This window comes from Zea mays, chromosome 1 (assembly GCF_902167145.1).
Source record: "Zea mays cultivar B73 chromosome 1, Zm-B73-REFERENCE-NAM-5.0, whole genome shotgun sequence".
NCBI classification, from domain to species: domain Eukaryota; kingdom Viridiplantae; phylum Streptophyta; class Magnoliopsida; order Poales; family Poaceae; genus Zea; species Zea mays.
Window position 1 is genome coordinate 36124121 of NC_050096.1, and position 14972 is coordinate 36139092.

General features: G+C 40.7%; 1 long non-coding RNA gene across 3 annotated transcripts; it reads left to right on the forward strand.

Moving 5' to 3' along the window:
• The first annotated feature begins 2378 nt into the window (after positions 1–2378).
• LOC103633874 (uncharacterized) lies at positions 2379–9347 on the forward strand. 3 transcript variants are annotated; one of them, XR_002749377.1, is made up of 10 exons: positions 2379–2456; positions 5712–5774; positions 5855–5928; positions 6013–6108; positions 6565–6721; positions 6901–6969; positions 7132–7177; positions 7428–8125; positions 8309–8935; positions 9070–9347. It is a non-coding gene; the product is annotated as an uncharacterized lncRNA (long non-coding RNA). The 3 variants fall into 3 exon arrangements; XR_002265691.1 differs by having other exon boundaries at positions 7428–8120; XR_002749376.1 differs by lacking the exon at positions 2379–2456 and adding an exon at positions 4995–5506 and having other exon boundaries at positions 7428–8120.
• Positions 9348–14972: the final 5625 nt, after the last annotated feature.

Below are 14972 nucleotides of genomic sequence, written 5' to 3' on the forward strand. Positions count from 1 at the left end.
CGAGACGTTTGCCAGATCAAGTGAGGCACTTTGGTTCTCTCAAGACAACAAGTTTTTTCTTGATATTTAACTTTAGAAAATAAAAAACTAGAAAAAATCTCAAAACATCATAATTGTTGGTCATATGTATGTATTTTGAAAACTTTTCACAGCAATGCAACTGACATGATTGCATAACATGGATGCATTAATGTTTCTTGCATTTATGATGGTTGCGTCTCATATTTGTATCATCAATAGTTTTAAAAAAATGTAAAAGATTTTTTTGAAATTAAATATTTGTTGACATTATACACTATAACTAATTTATGTGAAATTTTTAAAATTAAAAAACATACAGTATTTGTACTACCACAACACATATTTTTATTATGTTGCTGACTTAAACATGGTTAATATCATAAAGAAAAAACATAATCAAAGTATAGGGGTATAGTGCTCCATATATATTCGGGGATAATCCTTCTCATTGTATACATAGATAATATAGAGTGAGCCATTGGAGAACTATGATCCCCTATCTCTACTAACTATTAAGGGAGCAGTGTAGACTGCCCCCGCTCCCGCACATCCGCGCGCCAGCGAAACCGCCGCTCCCGCAACGCCCGCGCGTCAGCAACTCCTCGCTCCCGCACGCCAGCGAACCCCCCGCTCGCCCGCGCGCGCCGTCGACCTCGCTCCCGCACGGCCTCCCCACCCCCGCCGCGACGGATCACGCGCACGGCTCGCCCCCCGCCGCCGCGATTCCCCTCGCCCACCCCCGCCGCGACGGATCACGCGCACGGCTCGCTCCCCTCGCCCACCCTCGCCGCGACGGATCACGCGCACGGCTCGCCCCCCGCCGCCGCGATTCCCCTCGCCCACCCCCGCCGCGACGGATCACGCGCACGGCTCGCTCCCCTCGCCCACCCTCGCCGCGACGGATCACGCGCACGGCTCGCCCCCCGCCGCCGCGACAGATCACGCACACGGCTCGCCCCCCGCCGCCGCGACGGATCACGCGCACGGCTCGCCCTCCGCCGCCGCGATTCCCCTCACCCACCCCCACTGCAACGGATCACGCGCACGGCCGCCCCCTCCGGCAAGCCCGCTACTCCGGCAAGCCCGCTCCCCGACTGTACATCTACTCCACTGTCACCTAGCAGCCGCCCTCGTCACGTTGGTTTTCGCCGAGGTGAGTTCTCCCTCCGTCCTTTTTCCTCTGCCCCACCGGTTGCTTGTGTCATCTGTTGCGAATGTCCGTAGAAGGATTGAATATTCAAAAGTGCACGTCTCTGATGTGCTTATAGGTTATGTCATTGAATTGAAACTGGAAGTGTAGGTAGCCAATTTCTACGATACCACAGGATGTACTGCTCTATCTTCTATGAACACACCCAATGCTAAGAAGTCTGACAATTGATAGGGTGTGAAGGCAGATTGTTTGCTCTGCTTAAGAAGTTGTCTCGGTATTAGTAGACCCGTGCTTTATTGGTATAGTAGTTGGACCTAAAAAAACTTTACTGTATCGATCTAATTTTATATGGGAAGATGACCTCACAATGGAAATTCTCCAGTGAATTTGAATGGTACTCTGGTTATTAATGCCCATTGAAGATTATTGGCTCTCCTGTATGACATTGCAAAAAGGTTCACTTTATTCATGGACACGCGATTCACCGCATTACTTGTTTCAGTATCAGGATTCCAGGATTCCAAATCTGAGACGGATGTTGATGTTGACTATAACAGTTTGTACTCAAGGCAGGACTTTCTAAAAGGCAAGGACGATGAGCTTTCATGGTTTAATGCTGGTGTCCCTATAATACCTTGCTCATTTATTTTTTCTGCTGCACCTTAGTTTGCACCTCTGGAGGTCACCTTGAAAGGAATATAAATCAACAAAGGGGGCTCATTTATTTTTTTTGCTGCACCTTAGTCTACACCTCTGGAGGCCACCTTGAAAGGAATATAAATCAACAAAGGGGGCTCATTTATTTTTTTTGCTGCACCTTAGTCTACACCTCTGGAGGCCACCTTGAAAGGAATATAAATCAACAAAGGGGCTCATTTATTGTTTCTGCTGCACCTTAGTCTACACCTCTGGAGGCCACTATTTTTGCACAGCTACTACTTCCCCCTTTGTTGATTTATATTCCTTTCAAGGTGGCCAATGGGTTCAGATTTGGCGCACCCGTCGCATGTTAGTCTTGCGGATTGTAATATTTCCTTATCCCTTAGTTCAATTCATGGATAAATTTTTGTTTTAGGCTACTCTTTGATGTGTTACATTATTACAAAAAACAACTTGGTCTTGGTTCATTTCTAACATGAAAGTGGCCTCTTGTTGTTCTTATGCTTCCCCTAATATAACTTTTATTTTTTTTGAATAATTTCCCAGCTTGTCGACAATTAGAGGCTCTCCCATTCTTGGATCCACTGAAGCATTTTAGAGGTGCTCTGTTCTACTATCAAAGGTTAGCATTATTGTTTCTGCACATCTCCTACTCCCTTCTTTGCATATTTATGGTTGATAAGTATAAGCACATGAATAGTATGGAAGAGAAAAAAGATAATACATTATTACAAAGACCAACTTGGTCTTGGTTCATTTTCTGACATGCAATTATCCTCTTGTTGTTCTTATATGCTTCCCCTAATATAACTTTTATATGACAAATGTTAAGTAATACAATGTCGAGCTTGTGTGTATTGGGGTTTTTTAAATGGGGTATAAAGTTTATATGCATTCTTCCGGTATATATCGGTTGATGCTAATTTTTAGATAAAATTATAGTGGGGAGGCTTAGCTGGTAGTATACTTTGACTTCGGTTCATTTGTATTTCTTAAGAAGTGTTGGCAGTTATCTGTAGCAGTCACCAAAAGCAGACCATTCTAGATCAAACTGAAATGTGTAATGCTTGACAGCTTGAGCAATATGTACTTACCGTCACAAAAACCATATCAGCACCAGCACCAAGACCACGTGTCAATTCCTGGCCAATCTGTAACCTATTTTCTGGTTCAATGGGTGACATCCGCATAGCCTGAAAATTAGTGTTCACAATCCAGAATTCCACACCCTTCATGGAGCTTTCAATCATCTTGTACACAGCATTGGAGCCACCACCTCCAACCCCTATGACTTTAATCCTGGGCTCATTATAGCAGTAAGAGGGAGAAGTGTCCACCAATCTTTGTCGATGGCCACAAAATGGCATTACATGTAGGAAAGCACAAAAGAAATACAAGCACGATTGCAGGTGTTTGGGTAGCAGACACATTAGTTCCAAAATCTGGGGAAAAACAATCAAGCCTCCATATGGTTTCAACTTCCAAGCCAACTGACTTTCCTAATGAGATAATTGCATTTTTGGGACTTCAAATATGACGTTTCACAATAATACCATCCAAAACATTTATTTTGTAAAAACAGGACAATAAACATCTTCCAATTGATTATACTACCATTTATCGTATTTTTTCACTTTTCTAATTTCTTTCCACGTATTTTATACTCACATTTACATCTCTTCGTCACCTGGCCAAGCTGTCAAGCGCGTGGCAAAGCAGGAGCAGTCACCAAAAGCAGCTTCTAGCTTCCTAATTTTTTTAGTGACTAGCGACTCATCAATGCTTTTGAAGCTAATCCACTTTGAAGGAGTCCTTTTGTTGGCTTGTAGTACCTTGCTCCTTCAAGACGCACCAAGCACCAAGAGGATACTGAAAATGAACCAACATTGTTGCCTCTTGGAAGCGCAAGGGTAGGTAATAGGTCATCACAATTTTGGAAACAATTAAAAGACACGTTGGTTGTCTGAAAGTCAAAAGGTTCATCTCTAAGGCGGCGTGACCGGCCACAGGAACATGCATGGAGGAAGACATATCCACTAAAATGTTGCTCCATTGCATCTGATGAAAAGAAATCGCCATGCCTGCGGTGCTTACATGGTCTGCCAGTTAGGCTAACAGTGTCACATTGCTGCCTTCCAGATTCCCATATTGCCCGGCATTCATCTTCTAGCTTCTTTGAGAATACCCTGACTGCTGGTCCTTTAACCATTGAGCCAAAGGACCGCAATGCCTTTTGTAGCTGCACTTCATGCATTCTTGTGGTGTAAAAGGCAGGCAAACCTTTCAAGTATATCTCCTTATCAGTTGGAAGCACCCTTTGACACCATGATGAAGAAAATTTCATGTTAAGCCCATTGTTACTTTCCAAGCACGATAATGTGATCTCAATAGCATTAGATCCTACAGGAAGTTGTCCATTCTTCTCAGTAGGACTTGTATGAGTCTTGCTTTCAGACTGACATCTCAGCACATTTCTTCCACTCAACAGTGCAGTTAGAATAGAGGTACTTATAGACAACCATTTATCAAAAGTAGGGAGGTCAGGTGCATTAACTGGTTTCCCAGATGCAGCTGATACTGCAGCTGTAGCTGATACTGCAGCTGCAGCCACCATGCCAACACCTGCAACAGACCGGCACTTGCATTGCTTGAATATCCCCCTCTCCCTCTCAGCGCAGCAGATTGCCGAAATATAAAATCCTTGATCAACTGAAAGTCATCATGGTTTGTTGAATATCCCCCTCTCCCTCCTACCTCTCACCAATCGCCCCGCGCCCTCGCCTCCGGTCCTCCGCACACCGCTCGGCTAGGAACCAAACAATCACTAAAGCAAGTGGATCTCCAGGGCCCAACCTAGCCCAAAAATGAGTTGATGCATTTCTCTGCTGAATTTCTACAACTGCGTACAAAGTAATTTAATCTAGGTAGCGACAATATTTAGAAACACTTGATTGGTCGAGTACTAATTGACACACTAATTAGTAATTAGTATAATATTCCAAACTTGTGTGTGTTTCGGGTATTTATTGGGGTAGTGTAAAGTTTATATGCATGCTTCCTGTATATAGAGGTTGATGCTATTTATCTAATGATAGTGGGAAGGCTTAGCTAATAGTATGATTTGTGTACGGTGAGCCCATTGCCGAATAGATTCAAGGGTTGATGGCGGCAGACGTGGCAATGGTTGGCGATGGGGTAAACGACTCCCCAGCATTGGCGGCGGCAGACGTGGGCATGGCGATCGGTGCTGGCACAGACGTGGCCATCGATGCTGCTGACATCGTTCTAATGAAGAGCAACCTTGAGGACGTCATCACTGCCATTGATCTCTCGCACAAGACCCTCTCCAGGATCCGGCTGAACTACGTGTGGGCACTGGGCTACGTCCTGGGCATGCCGATCGCCGCCAGCGTCTTGTTCCCTTTCACGGGCGTCGTCTGCCCATCCAGCTCTACAAGAAATCGCTGCACGTTGAAGACGCGCCCAGGCCCGGGGAGGACTCAAATTTGGTGTGACTGCGAGTGAGTACTGATCCCTCGATCTCGATGTGTACTAACGAGAGCATGTTGGCGTCACTGATGCTTAACGAGCCAACACCTGATCGATCTGTGTACAACAAGCAACACGTTTTGGAACAGTTCGCCAATTGATTGTGCAATAATTTAAGACAAGGTTTATCTCTACTATATTAAGCTTCAAGAGTTTTTTATCTTTTGTCTGGAAATGATGTTTACTTTTATTATCAAATATTATGTCAATCACTGTGTGTTGTGTCCTGTGCTGCAGTTTTTTACATGTGCCATGAATTGTTATGCATTTCCTAAAACAACCTTCCCTTTACCTCATACGTATGATCCCTTTATTATTTTCCTTTCAGGTTTTCTCGGCTTTTGGGTATGTTCATAAAATAGCCACCTTTGAAAAGGCTACAGGTTTTTAGGTCAGGTTAAAGTTACTTGCTTCAGATACTTAGTAATTTTGAAATGAACATCAAGAGCCTTATCTTATTCTTTCTGGCAGGCATTGATCCAGTACACTGATGCGGCTACTGCTTTAGCTGCTAGAGAATCCTTAGATGGAAGGAGCATCCCAAGGTGACATTGTGTGGCCTTCTTGTTGTTTGTTGTACTTTCTTATGCTTGTTATAAATTGAATTTTCCTTTGGACCTTTATCGTAGTTACTTGCTTCCGGAGCATGTAACATCCTGCTACCTGCGAATTTCTTTTTCTGCACATAAGGATTTGAACATCAAGTTTTAGTCGATCCGCAGCAGGTAATGCCCATAATTTGTTTTCATGGAGTTATTCATTATTATTTCTGATGTAAGATCCATCCTTTTGTCCCATGTTCTCTTAAGTTTGATCATTCACTACTTTAAGGTGTTCTTGCCTGAGCAGTTCTCGATGTGATGCCATAACATGATTTGTTTTTCAACTTCATTCTTCATGGCTCGGTCTGAGTTGTCACTATAGAACATTATTCATGTGGACGTTTTTTTCCTCCTATATTTCTGCTGAAACGTAGTAATACACCAATGCTACCTGAAGCTAAATGCTTGCACTTATGGTCTTATTTCGTTGCTAGAGAGTAGAGACATCTGTAATTCACTTGAGTTGGTCAAATTTGTTAACGGGTATGTGCAAAGGTAGTCTTTTGGATACAAAGTGTTGCCTATCACTTTCTAATTTTTTGGATATTGATCTGATTCAAGTTTTTAAAATATTAACAGTATAGAGCAACTGGTAAAGGTTTCAGTTCGTCAGGTTGTCTCTTGCCTGCTCATGGATTCAGCAGGCAGTTCAAAAGGTTGACCTATTTGGGAATCTCTGGATCTATGCTTCAGTTACAAGATCAACACATCCACAAGCACCAGTTCAAGCTGAAATGTGAGCCATCTGTTTAAGATATTGGAGCCACTGTTTTTTCTGACGGTGCAAATATACGAATCTAGAATTTTTTATCCCTATTGGTAGCTTGATTTGTATCATAGTAGAACACTGATACACTGAGTAAAGTGTTCCTCGTTACAATACATTGATACACTAAGTAATCTTGTTTTTTTCAGGCTGGAATGGACTCCACTGTCACAGCCAACATGTGACTAAATTTCCTCACTACAGTCTACACCCTGTAGGTCAGTCTCTCTGTCTTAAGTCATCACAAGTTTAATGTTTTTCTTGCTTTCAATGACATTTTCTTTGAAAACATTTGCTCTCTGACTTATTGCAATTGGTTGCTTCCAAAAGTGTTGGCATCCTCGACTCCACTATAAGTCTTGTCTTTTTATCTTTTACAGTAGTATTCTTACGGACGAATCAAACCAAACATCAACCCGGGATCAGGTGATTACTTTAGCAGCAGTATTTCTCTAGCCTTGCTTTGCTATTTTCATAAAAACATCTTGTGTTTTATGTTATTATTAGGCACATATAGTAATGTTTTAGGCATGATCAATGAAACTCAAGTCCTGCTTAGTCTACTTCCTCCCACTCGCATTCCCATCTCATTGTTCTATTACACCAAAGCCAGATGAATTTTAAAAGGTGTTACAAACGCTACCACATTGACATGTGACTTTACTCTGTTTTTCAGGTAGCATGCCCGCTACTCTACCACCACTGATCCATATCTTTCAGGTCATTGTATTGCTATTCTGCAGGCCATCGACTAGAACAAAGATCTTTCTAGAGAATTATATTGTTGATTCAGAAATTTCTCTTATAGCCACTGTTAATTTGGTGCGTGTTTCGTCTTTATATATGTGCTTTTGGAGAAAGCTGATAGGCTAAATTGTTTGGGTTCTAGGCAGTAGCTAGAAAGAGACTTGGAAGCTGAGAAAAGCTGCTGCAATATATTGCAAGAACTTATCTCACGGCATTTCAAACTCGCTCGCTTCTTTCTTTTCTACATACATTCATAGTACATTGATATGTGATCCAATTTATAAAATTTTAAGCGAAATTTCTTGTGGATGGTGACCACTACCAAGTCTGGATCGTGAGTAGTACTTGGGAGATACTAATCAATTGTTTGGTATACTAAAATAATCTGTTGTGGTTCTATGCATTTAGAATATGCGTTCATGATTTTGTTTTTGAGGATTGGATGATGTGTTGTTTACTATCCTCGGGGCTACATGGTGTGGACTGTGAAGGCCGGCCGATGTACATAGAGAGGCCAGGGAAGGTGTCCTGGAGTTTGAGAGAGCTTTTAGGGAGAGGTTCTCTGCCTGCACATTAGCTGCTAAGAGGCATATTGACTCCACTACCATCTTCGATGTCCAAGGTGTGGTATGTTAATGATTCAGTTTGAGCTGTGCTTACAAAATGCAGATTTGTGTGGTTTTTGCTCTTAGAATATATTGCTTGTCATATATATGTTTGTTGTTCTGTATCACAGCTTCTTTAGCTAATCGATATGATATGAGGCCTAGGAGTTGCCACTTTGCTTATGCTTGCTTCAACTCTTCTCAGGGGCTCACATGGATCATCCCCGAGCGCAAGCAAACTTTGAGATCGCGCCGAAAGCATGCCATCCCTGGAATCCTTCAGTTGGGAGTAACATTTAGTTCCACTCTGTGGTTTTTGCTCTCTAAATATATTGCTTGTCATACATATGTTTGCGATCTCATAGATTTGGATTTTGAGCAGTACCAGTTTATTATTTTTGTTAATGCAAGCCTTGAAGCGTATCAAACTCTATGAACTGGTATGATTTGGAAGATAGGAACTGTAACTTCTATGTTGCAAATAATCTATGAGGTGTGAGCTGCTAGAGGTAAAACTTGCTGAAATAGTTATGATCTGAAATAGTCATGTATCTTGTGATATTAACAATTCCTCATAGTATTTGACTATTTGTATTGTAGCAACTGCTCCTTTTGCTTCGTGTAGTACTAAATTTACTGTTGCTTGTTTAAAAGAAAAAATTTAGGTTCCATTTGCAATAGTGGATATGTTTTCACTGTCTGATGAATGCTGTTGAGATATTTGGTTTTTCTTTTGTCAAACTCCAATTAATATATTTTCCTTGTATTGTATGAATTGCGATGTTCAGAAGCACAAAGATATTAGTAAAGCCGAGAAGGACATCGTTCTCAGGTATGTTCTTATGTTTACTTTACATTCAAGAAGGACATTCTATTTGAAGCTCAACTTATCGTGTAAATTGGTTTCAAAGCTCAACAAGTATTGTGATGCTTGGTATTTTTGTTCTTCACACCCCCTTCGCCAAGGCCATCAATGGCGCCGCGCTGCACCTCTTCAGCTTCGCCGAGGCCATCAACATCGGTCGCCCACCTAGAAACTCTTTAAGATCATAGACCTCCACGATAGGCTCTCGAAGTCTCGGACCTCCTATCCGACGTCTTTGGCTATACCTAGCCTCAACATCGAGATGACGATGTGAGGACTCTAGGTCAATGTCTCTAGCGTTGTCCTATCATGAAAAGCAAATTATCACGAAATGTTTTTATGGATTTTATCTTCATTAATAAAGATAAAATTATAGTTATGTAAACATTCTTAACCTTTAAAAAGATGCTAACAAAAACATTGAATGATAATTAATGCTTCTGCATCTCAATATATCTTATTATAGCATGTTTACTCCGTAGCAACGCACGGGCACACATCTAGTATATGGTTAGGAGAGGTTTACGATTCAGCGTTAGAGAGAACCTTACATCATGGCTATTAATATAGCCGATTGCTGGCTATAAGTTCTTTACATCATATCTCTTAGTGTATCTGTATACCAGTTAGCTTTTCACTTGTCCCTTCCACAATTTTTCTTATTTATCATGTCTAAACTTGTTGTAAGTTTATATCCTACTTCTCTTATCTCTGTCAGTATTCAGTCATCAGTCGACTTAGTGCTTGTTATACTCACTGTTAGGCTGATCTAACATATGCTGAGTGCAAATGCAAAATATATGAGCACTCGTGTACAACTAGAGATGCCCAAGCGGGCCGCCGGCCGACCCGATTTGGGCTCGACCCACCAGACACGGTTAAAAAACCAGGCCGAGCCTTCCAAGCCCGCAGGCTCGTTTCCCTGCTCGAGTCCCGCTACGGGCATAAACAGGCCCGGCCTACCTGGTAAGAACGGAAAAAGTGGTCCGAAAAGCAGGTTAAATGGGTCGGTAAGCACGATTTAGTATAAAAGACGGGTTTAACGGGTTTAGTGGTAAACGGGTCGGGTCGGGCTAGCCTGCCAGACTTAGTTTTCTGTCTAGGCTCAGCCCGCTATTCATGTTGGGCCGAACTGGGCCTGTACCGAGTCAAAAAACGTGCTTAGGACGAAGCTTTCGGGCTTCATGCACATATATAACAACAATGTCCTAAGAAAAACACAAAACAAGAAAAGAGTCAATACCAAGAGGAAAGTGCCTTTTTTTCTATTTTCACATCTACGCTCTGCTGGAGATATGAACAATGGTTGTTGACCATTTTTTTTTGCACGTAGGACGTGATAGGAGCGGTGTTGGACATAACCTTAGACCCTTGGATGAGACAAGACACTATGGGGCAGTGGAGCTTCCCTTGTTAAGGTTATGACCAACATATGATATATATATGTATATAGATGAGTATATTGTTTATAGAGTAAAGTTTAAAATAACATACGAGATGAATTAGCTCCTCGAGATAGCCTTAAGACCTTTTTAGATCCAAGTGACTAAATTTTAGTCTCATTATCGGGTGCTTGAATACTAGTTTGAAATATTAAATATACTCCAATTACGAAACTAATTATATATATAAAGACTAAAAAGTAAGACGAGTCTATTAAAGCTAATTATTTCATGATTCGCTCTTGTGAGGCTATCCCCAGCAGATCTTCTATCTCATTTCCTATTTTAAACTTCTCTCTACAAACAATGTCAAACAATGTTATCTACAGTTCCGCGTCTCCTATTTTCTACGTTGTACTGGAGATAGTTTGATACTACAGTAAACATTTGCTAATAATAGATTAACTAGGTTTAATAAATTTGTCTTATCATTTACTAATTAAACTATATTTAATACTCGTAATTAATGTTTAAACATCTGATGACTCGACTCAAACTTTAGTTAGCACCAAACACCTACTCCCTCTGGTATACTATTAATTGTCCTTTTGGACAAAGTTCAAATCAAACTTATAATTTTTGACTATAAATAACTATTTTGTTATTTAGTTTTGAAACCTAATATTTATATGCACTTAGGCTATCTCCAGCAACGTCCCCTAAATTCCGTTCTCTAAAAGAATATTCTCTGCCCTTTACATTACTCTCTAAAAGATTCTGTTCTCTATATCTTCTTCGTCTCCAGCAACATCCCCTAAATTCGGTCCTCTGTATCTACAGTGTTAACAGAATCCATAAACTACAATATTTGTTCTACCTTTTACATATAATTTGAATTTGACTTACCGTACCTATTTAAAAAAACGTAATTAACATTGGTCACTACGACAATTTTTGACAACTTACCGTACACGCAAACAAAATTCTGTTCGTTTGTGCTGAAATTAAACTTTTACACTTCTTTTTTTACTGCTTTTTTGTCACATGCGCCAAGCATCCATAGAAAAAACATAAAAAGTAAAACTTCTCCATAAAAAAATCTCCTCAGAATCCGTCTGTGCTCGCACAGGGATGATCGACTAGCGTATAGAGGATGCAGCTCGTCCGCCACATTTAGCCCTTCATCAGCGAACGCTAAAATTTAGAGCACGATATACCGGACCTTGTTGGAGGTATAAAGGAAGTTTGGACACCGTAAATGTAGGGTTCAGTACCTTTTACAAGATCTTGTTGGAGCTAGCCTTATTTGTCTTAAAATGTACTTTTACAAAAGTATCTCTACTATCTATTAAGTTAACAGTGTAGACCATTCTCATGCCCCCGCCTCTCCTTCTGCGCACCGAGGCTTCTGAAACAGCAAACACCTCCTTCTGTATCCTCCACATGACACAACCATACCTGCTCGCGCACGCTTCGCCAACCACCGGTCTCCCCTCACGGCCTCACCATTTCTCTCTCTCGCAACCGTCGACTCCGATCCATATGTCGTCGCCCCAGTGCCCAGAACCTAGATCACGCTCTCTCTCCCTCTCCTCTCTCCCTGTGCCAGTGCCGCTTCTCACAAGAGGACGGCCTTGGGCTCCAATCGAGGCGACGAGTTCTGTGGTGAAGGGGCTGGTTGAGGGAAAATCAATTTGGAGGGTGCGTCAAGCGGGCAGCACGAGGGGTGAATCAGAACCCACCTCCATGGTTGGGGGCAAGATCCAAAACAAGCGCCACGACGCTACGGAGGTGCTGGAGGAGGGTGCGGCTGACTACAGGGTAGGATCCCGTTCGAGAAGTCCAAGAGGCAGCACATCATGTGGAATCCCGCACTGGTGAACTCCATCGTCGCTAAGGCCAGGCTTAATCCCACCGGCACCATCCTCGAGATCGGGCCAGGCGTGGAAACCTCACCAAGCGCCCCCTCGATGTGGTGCTACATGGTTGGTCAATTTGATGTGCTGGTATTTCAATCTCGTTGAATAACTTCTTTTATTTACCAGCAGCAAAAAAATATTGCTTATATGATTCTCATGTCTGAACTTATTCTGCAGGTCATCAAAGGATTGAAGCTAATAGAGCGTTGTTTGCTCCTAAAGTTTGTGGCGAGGTTTTAGTCTTAGTAGTCTTTGCTTTTAGTTCAGAGATGATCTATGTGCCAGACTTAATCATTGGCGCGGTAGTCGTTTGTTGTTAGCTGCTTCCAGTACCACACATGAAATTTCTAAGGTTTAAAATCAATTCAGATTTAGGCAAGAAAGAAAAGATTATCGGGTTCTGGTCTTGTATTATTTTTGTGGATTATTTTTGTGGTACAAGTTAAATTTCTGGTACAAGTTAAATTTCTCACGTACTGAAGATTTAGGCAAGAAAGAAAAGATTTTTGAAAGATTATTTTTGTGGATTATTTTTTGCGGGCATCACTACAACTAACAGTGAATTATTTTTGTGGTACAAGTTAAATTTCTCACGTACTGAAGATTTGTGTTGCAGTCAAACAACTGATAAACCATTTAGGACTGAACACAGGAGGCGTCTTGAATTGGCCTTCTGGTTCAAGGTAAAGCACTTCAAATTTTGCTAGATTTATGAATGCACTCTGGCTCATTTGCTTTGCTATAGCATCAAGTGGTCTTCATGTAGTATTTTCAAAACCCTATATATGTTCGTCACATTAATTACAAACCATCGGTTCATATTTGTTATTTTGGTATGCAAGTGTATTTTGTTCCTCGAATGATAGGACAAGCTTGGCTTTATACACAGTTGGTTCTTCATATTATTCCATAGAAATTTCATTATAATAATGATAATTGTACGGTGGTTTGCTACAGAATGTTGGAAATATGTCAAGACACCTCCCAAACTGTTTAGTTCACCCACTCCAAAAATATGTAAACTCTCTGTACCAGGTCATTGCAAAAGGAAAAAGTTCTCTTCTCAATTCCATCAGTGATTGGCCCTATGCAGGCGCTTATAGTTTTGTAAGTTAGACTATGACTTCTAAGGTTTGCTAAAATCTAAATAGAGGCATTGTCCCTTATATGTAAAGACAATGTTGAAACAAACTTATTTTACCATGAAATGATCCTGCAATCTGAGTTCCAATAAGCTATCTGGACCAATTAATACCATCTATATTGCGCAACTTGATATACACTAATAATTGTAAGTTTTCTGTTTTCACTTTTTTGCACATTTATTTCATAGTTGATTGATCAGTGATGCTTTTACCTACGCATTTGCATGGCAGAAAATTCTAGCTTCCATCAAACTTTTTTCTAATCATAAGTAAGGGTGATTCACAATGTTTTTTATGGCAGATGCCTGCAAGGCAATAACTAACTGGATCGATGCCTCCGGAGCTTTCAGTTTTGCATTGCTTGTAATATGCCATGAATCTTTGTTTTCAATTTCAATCTGTCCGAGAAATGATTTAGCTTTGGTTCTCCTATTTTGTATAAATTCTCGTCATTCATTGAAGTTTTCTATTCTTAAATTCCATATAGTTGTAATTAGCTATGATTTTCATTATCAAGTATTTGTGTTGGGGTGCTGTCTAATCTCGAAGGTTACAATGATATGAAGGGTTCTTTTCTTGTTCACTATACTATGTATATTTATTATGAATTTATGATTCCACTGCTTTTGAAATCACCCTGCCATCTCCCCTGTATGACTTTTTGGAGTGAGTGATGGCAATAAAGCTCTATTTGGCCTCTACTTAATTTATAAATGGTTGCATTCACTAGATAAAAGGTTTAGTAATATGGTGTTATGTATCCCCAACCATGCCAATTAGACATTATTAGTAATATGATATAACTATATAAGCTGCATAGACATGATTCCTGCTGATATGTCTTGCTGATAGGATTGGCTCAGCTCTCTCTATATCTGACAAAATATGGTTTCTTACATATGTGCATTGGTAATCCCTAATTAGGGTCTACTCCTGAAAGTAGCAATTGAATTCACTTTTCCGAACCATGATTTGAAGCAAATGACCTCATCTTTCTTTGTTTTCATATCCTCTAGGGTTTTCACTGATTGAAATGTTATGTGCTCCACTTCTGTAGATTATATCAAATCGAAAGAGCTTGCAATATCAATAGCTGAGGAAATTGACTTTTAGTTTGACTGTACAAATGTTCCTCTTGCTAACACATCCAAGCCACATTTAAATCTAATCAACAGTTCAATTGATGACGAGGGGCATAAGAAGATGGAAGGGACTGGACATCACATATGGGTCTAAGCCTGAAAAATTGTGTTAAACTTAAGAATGCAAGTCTCACAAATTTAGTATCTTGTGCTTATATAATTAATTTGTCCATTTCTTGACTTCTCAAATTAAGTAGAATAATTCCCACCATATAAGTCAAGCCAAAAGACCCTTGGACTTCCAATATGGTACTATTGGTATTCTCCACCATTACACACCATAGAGTTTATTCAATAAATGGGCCAGGCCCATAAAAGATCCAACAATCCCCACCAAACTCTAGGGTTTGTAATGATGAAGTATCAGAATCACAATCCTTTGATATACCAATGTTTCGATGGAGACTGTTAAGTTG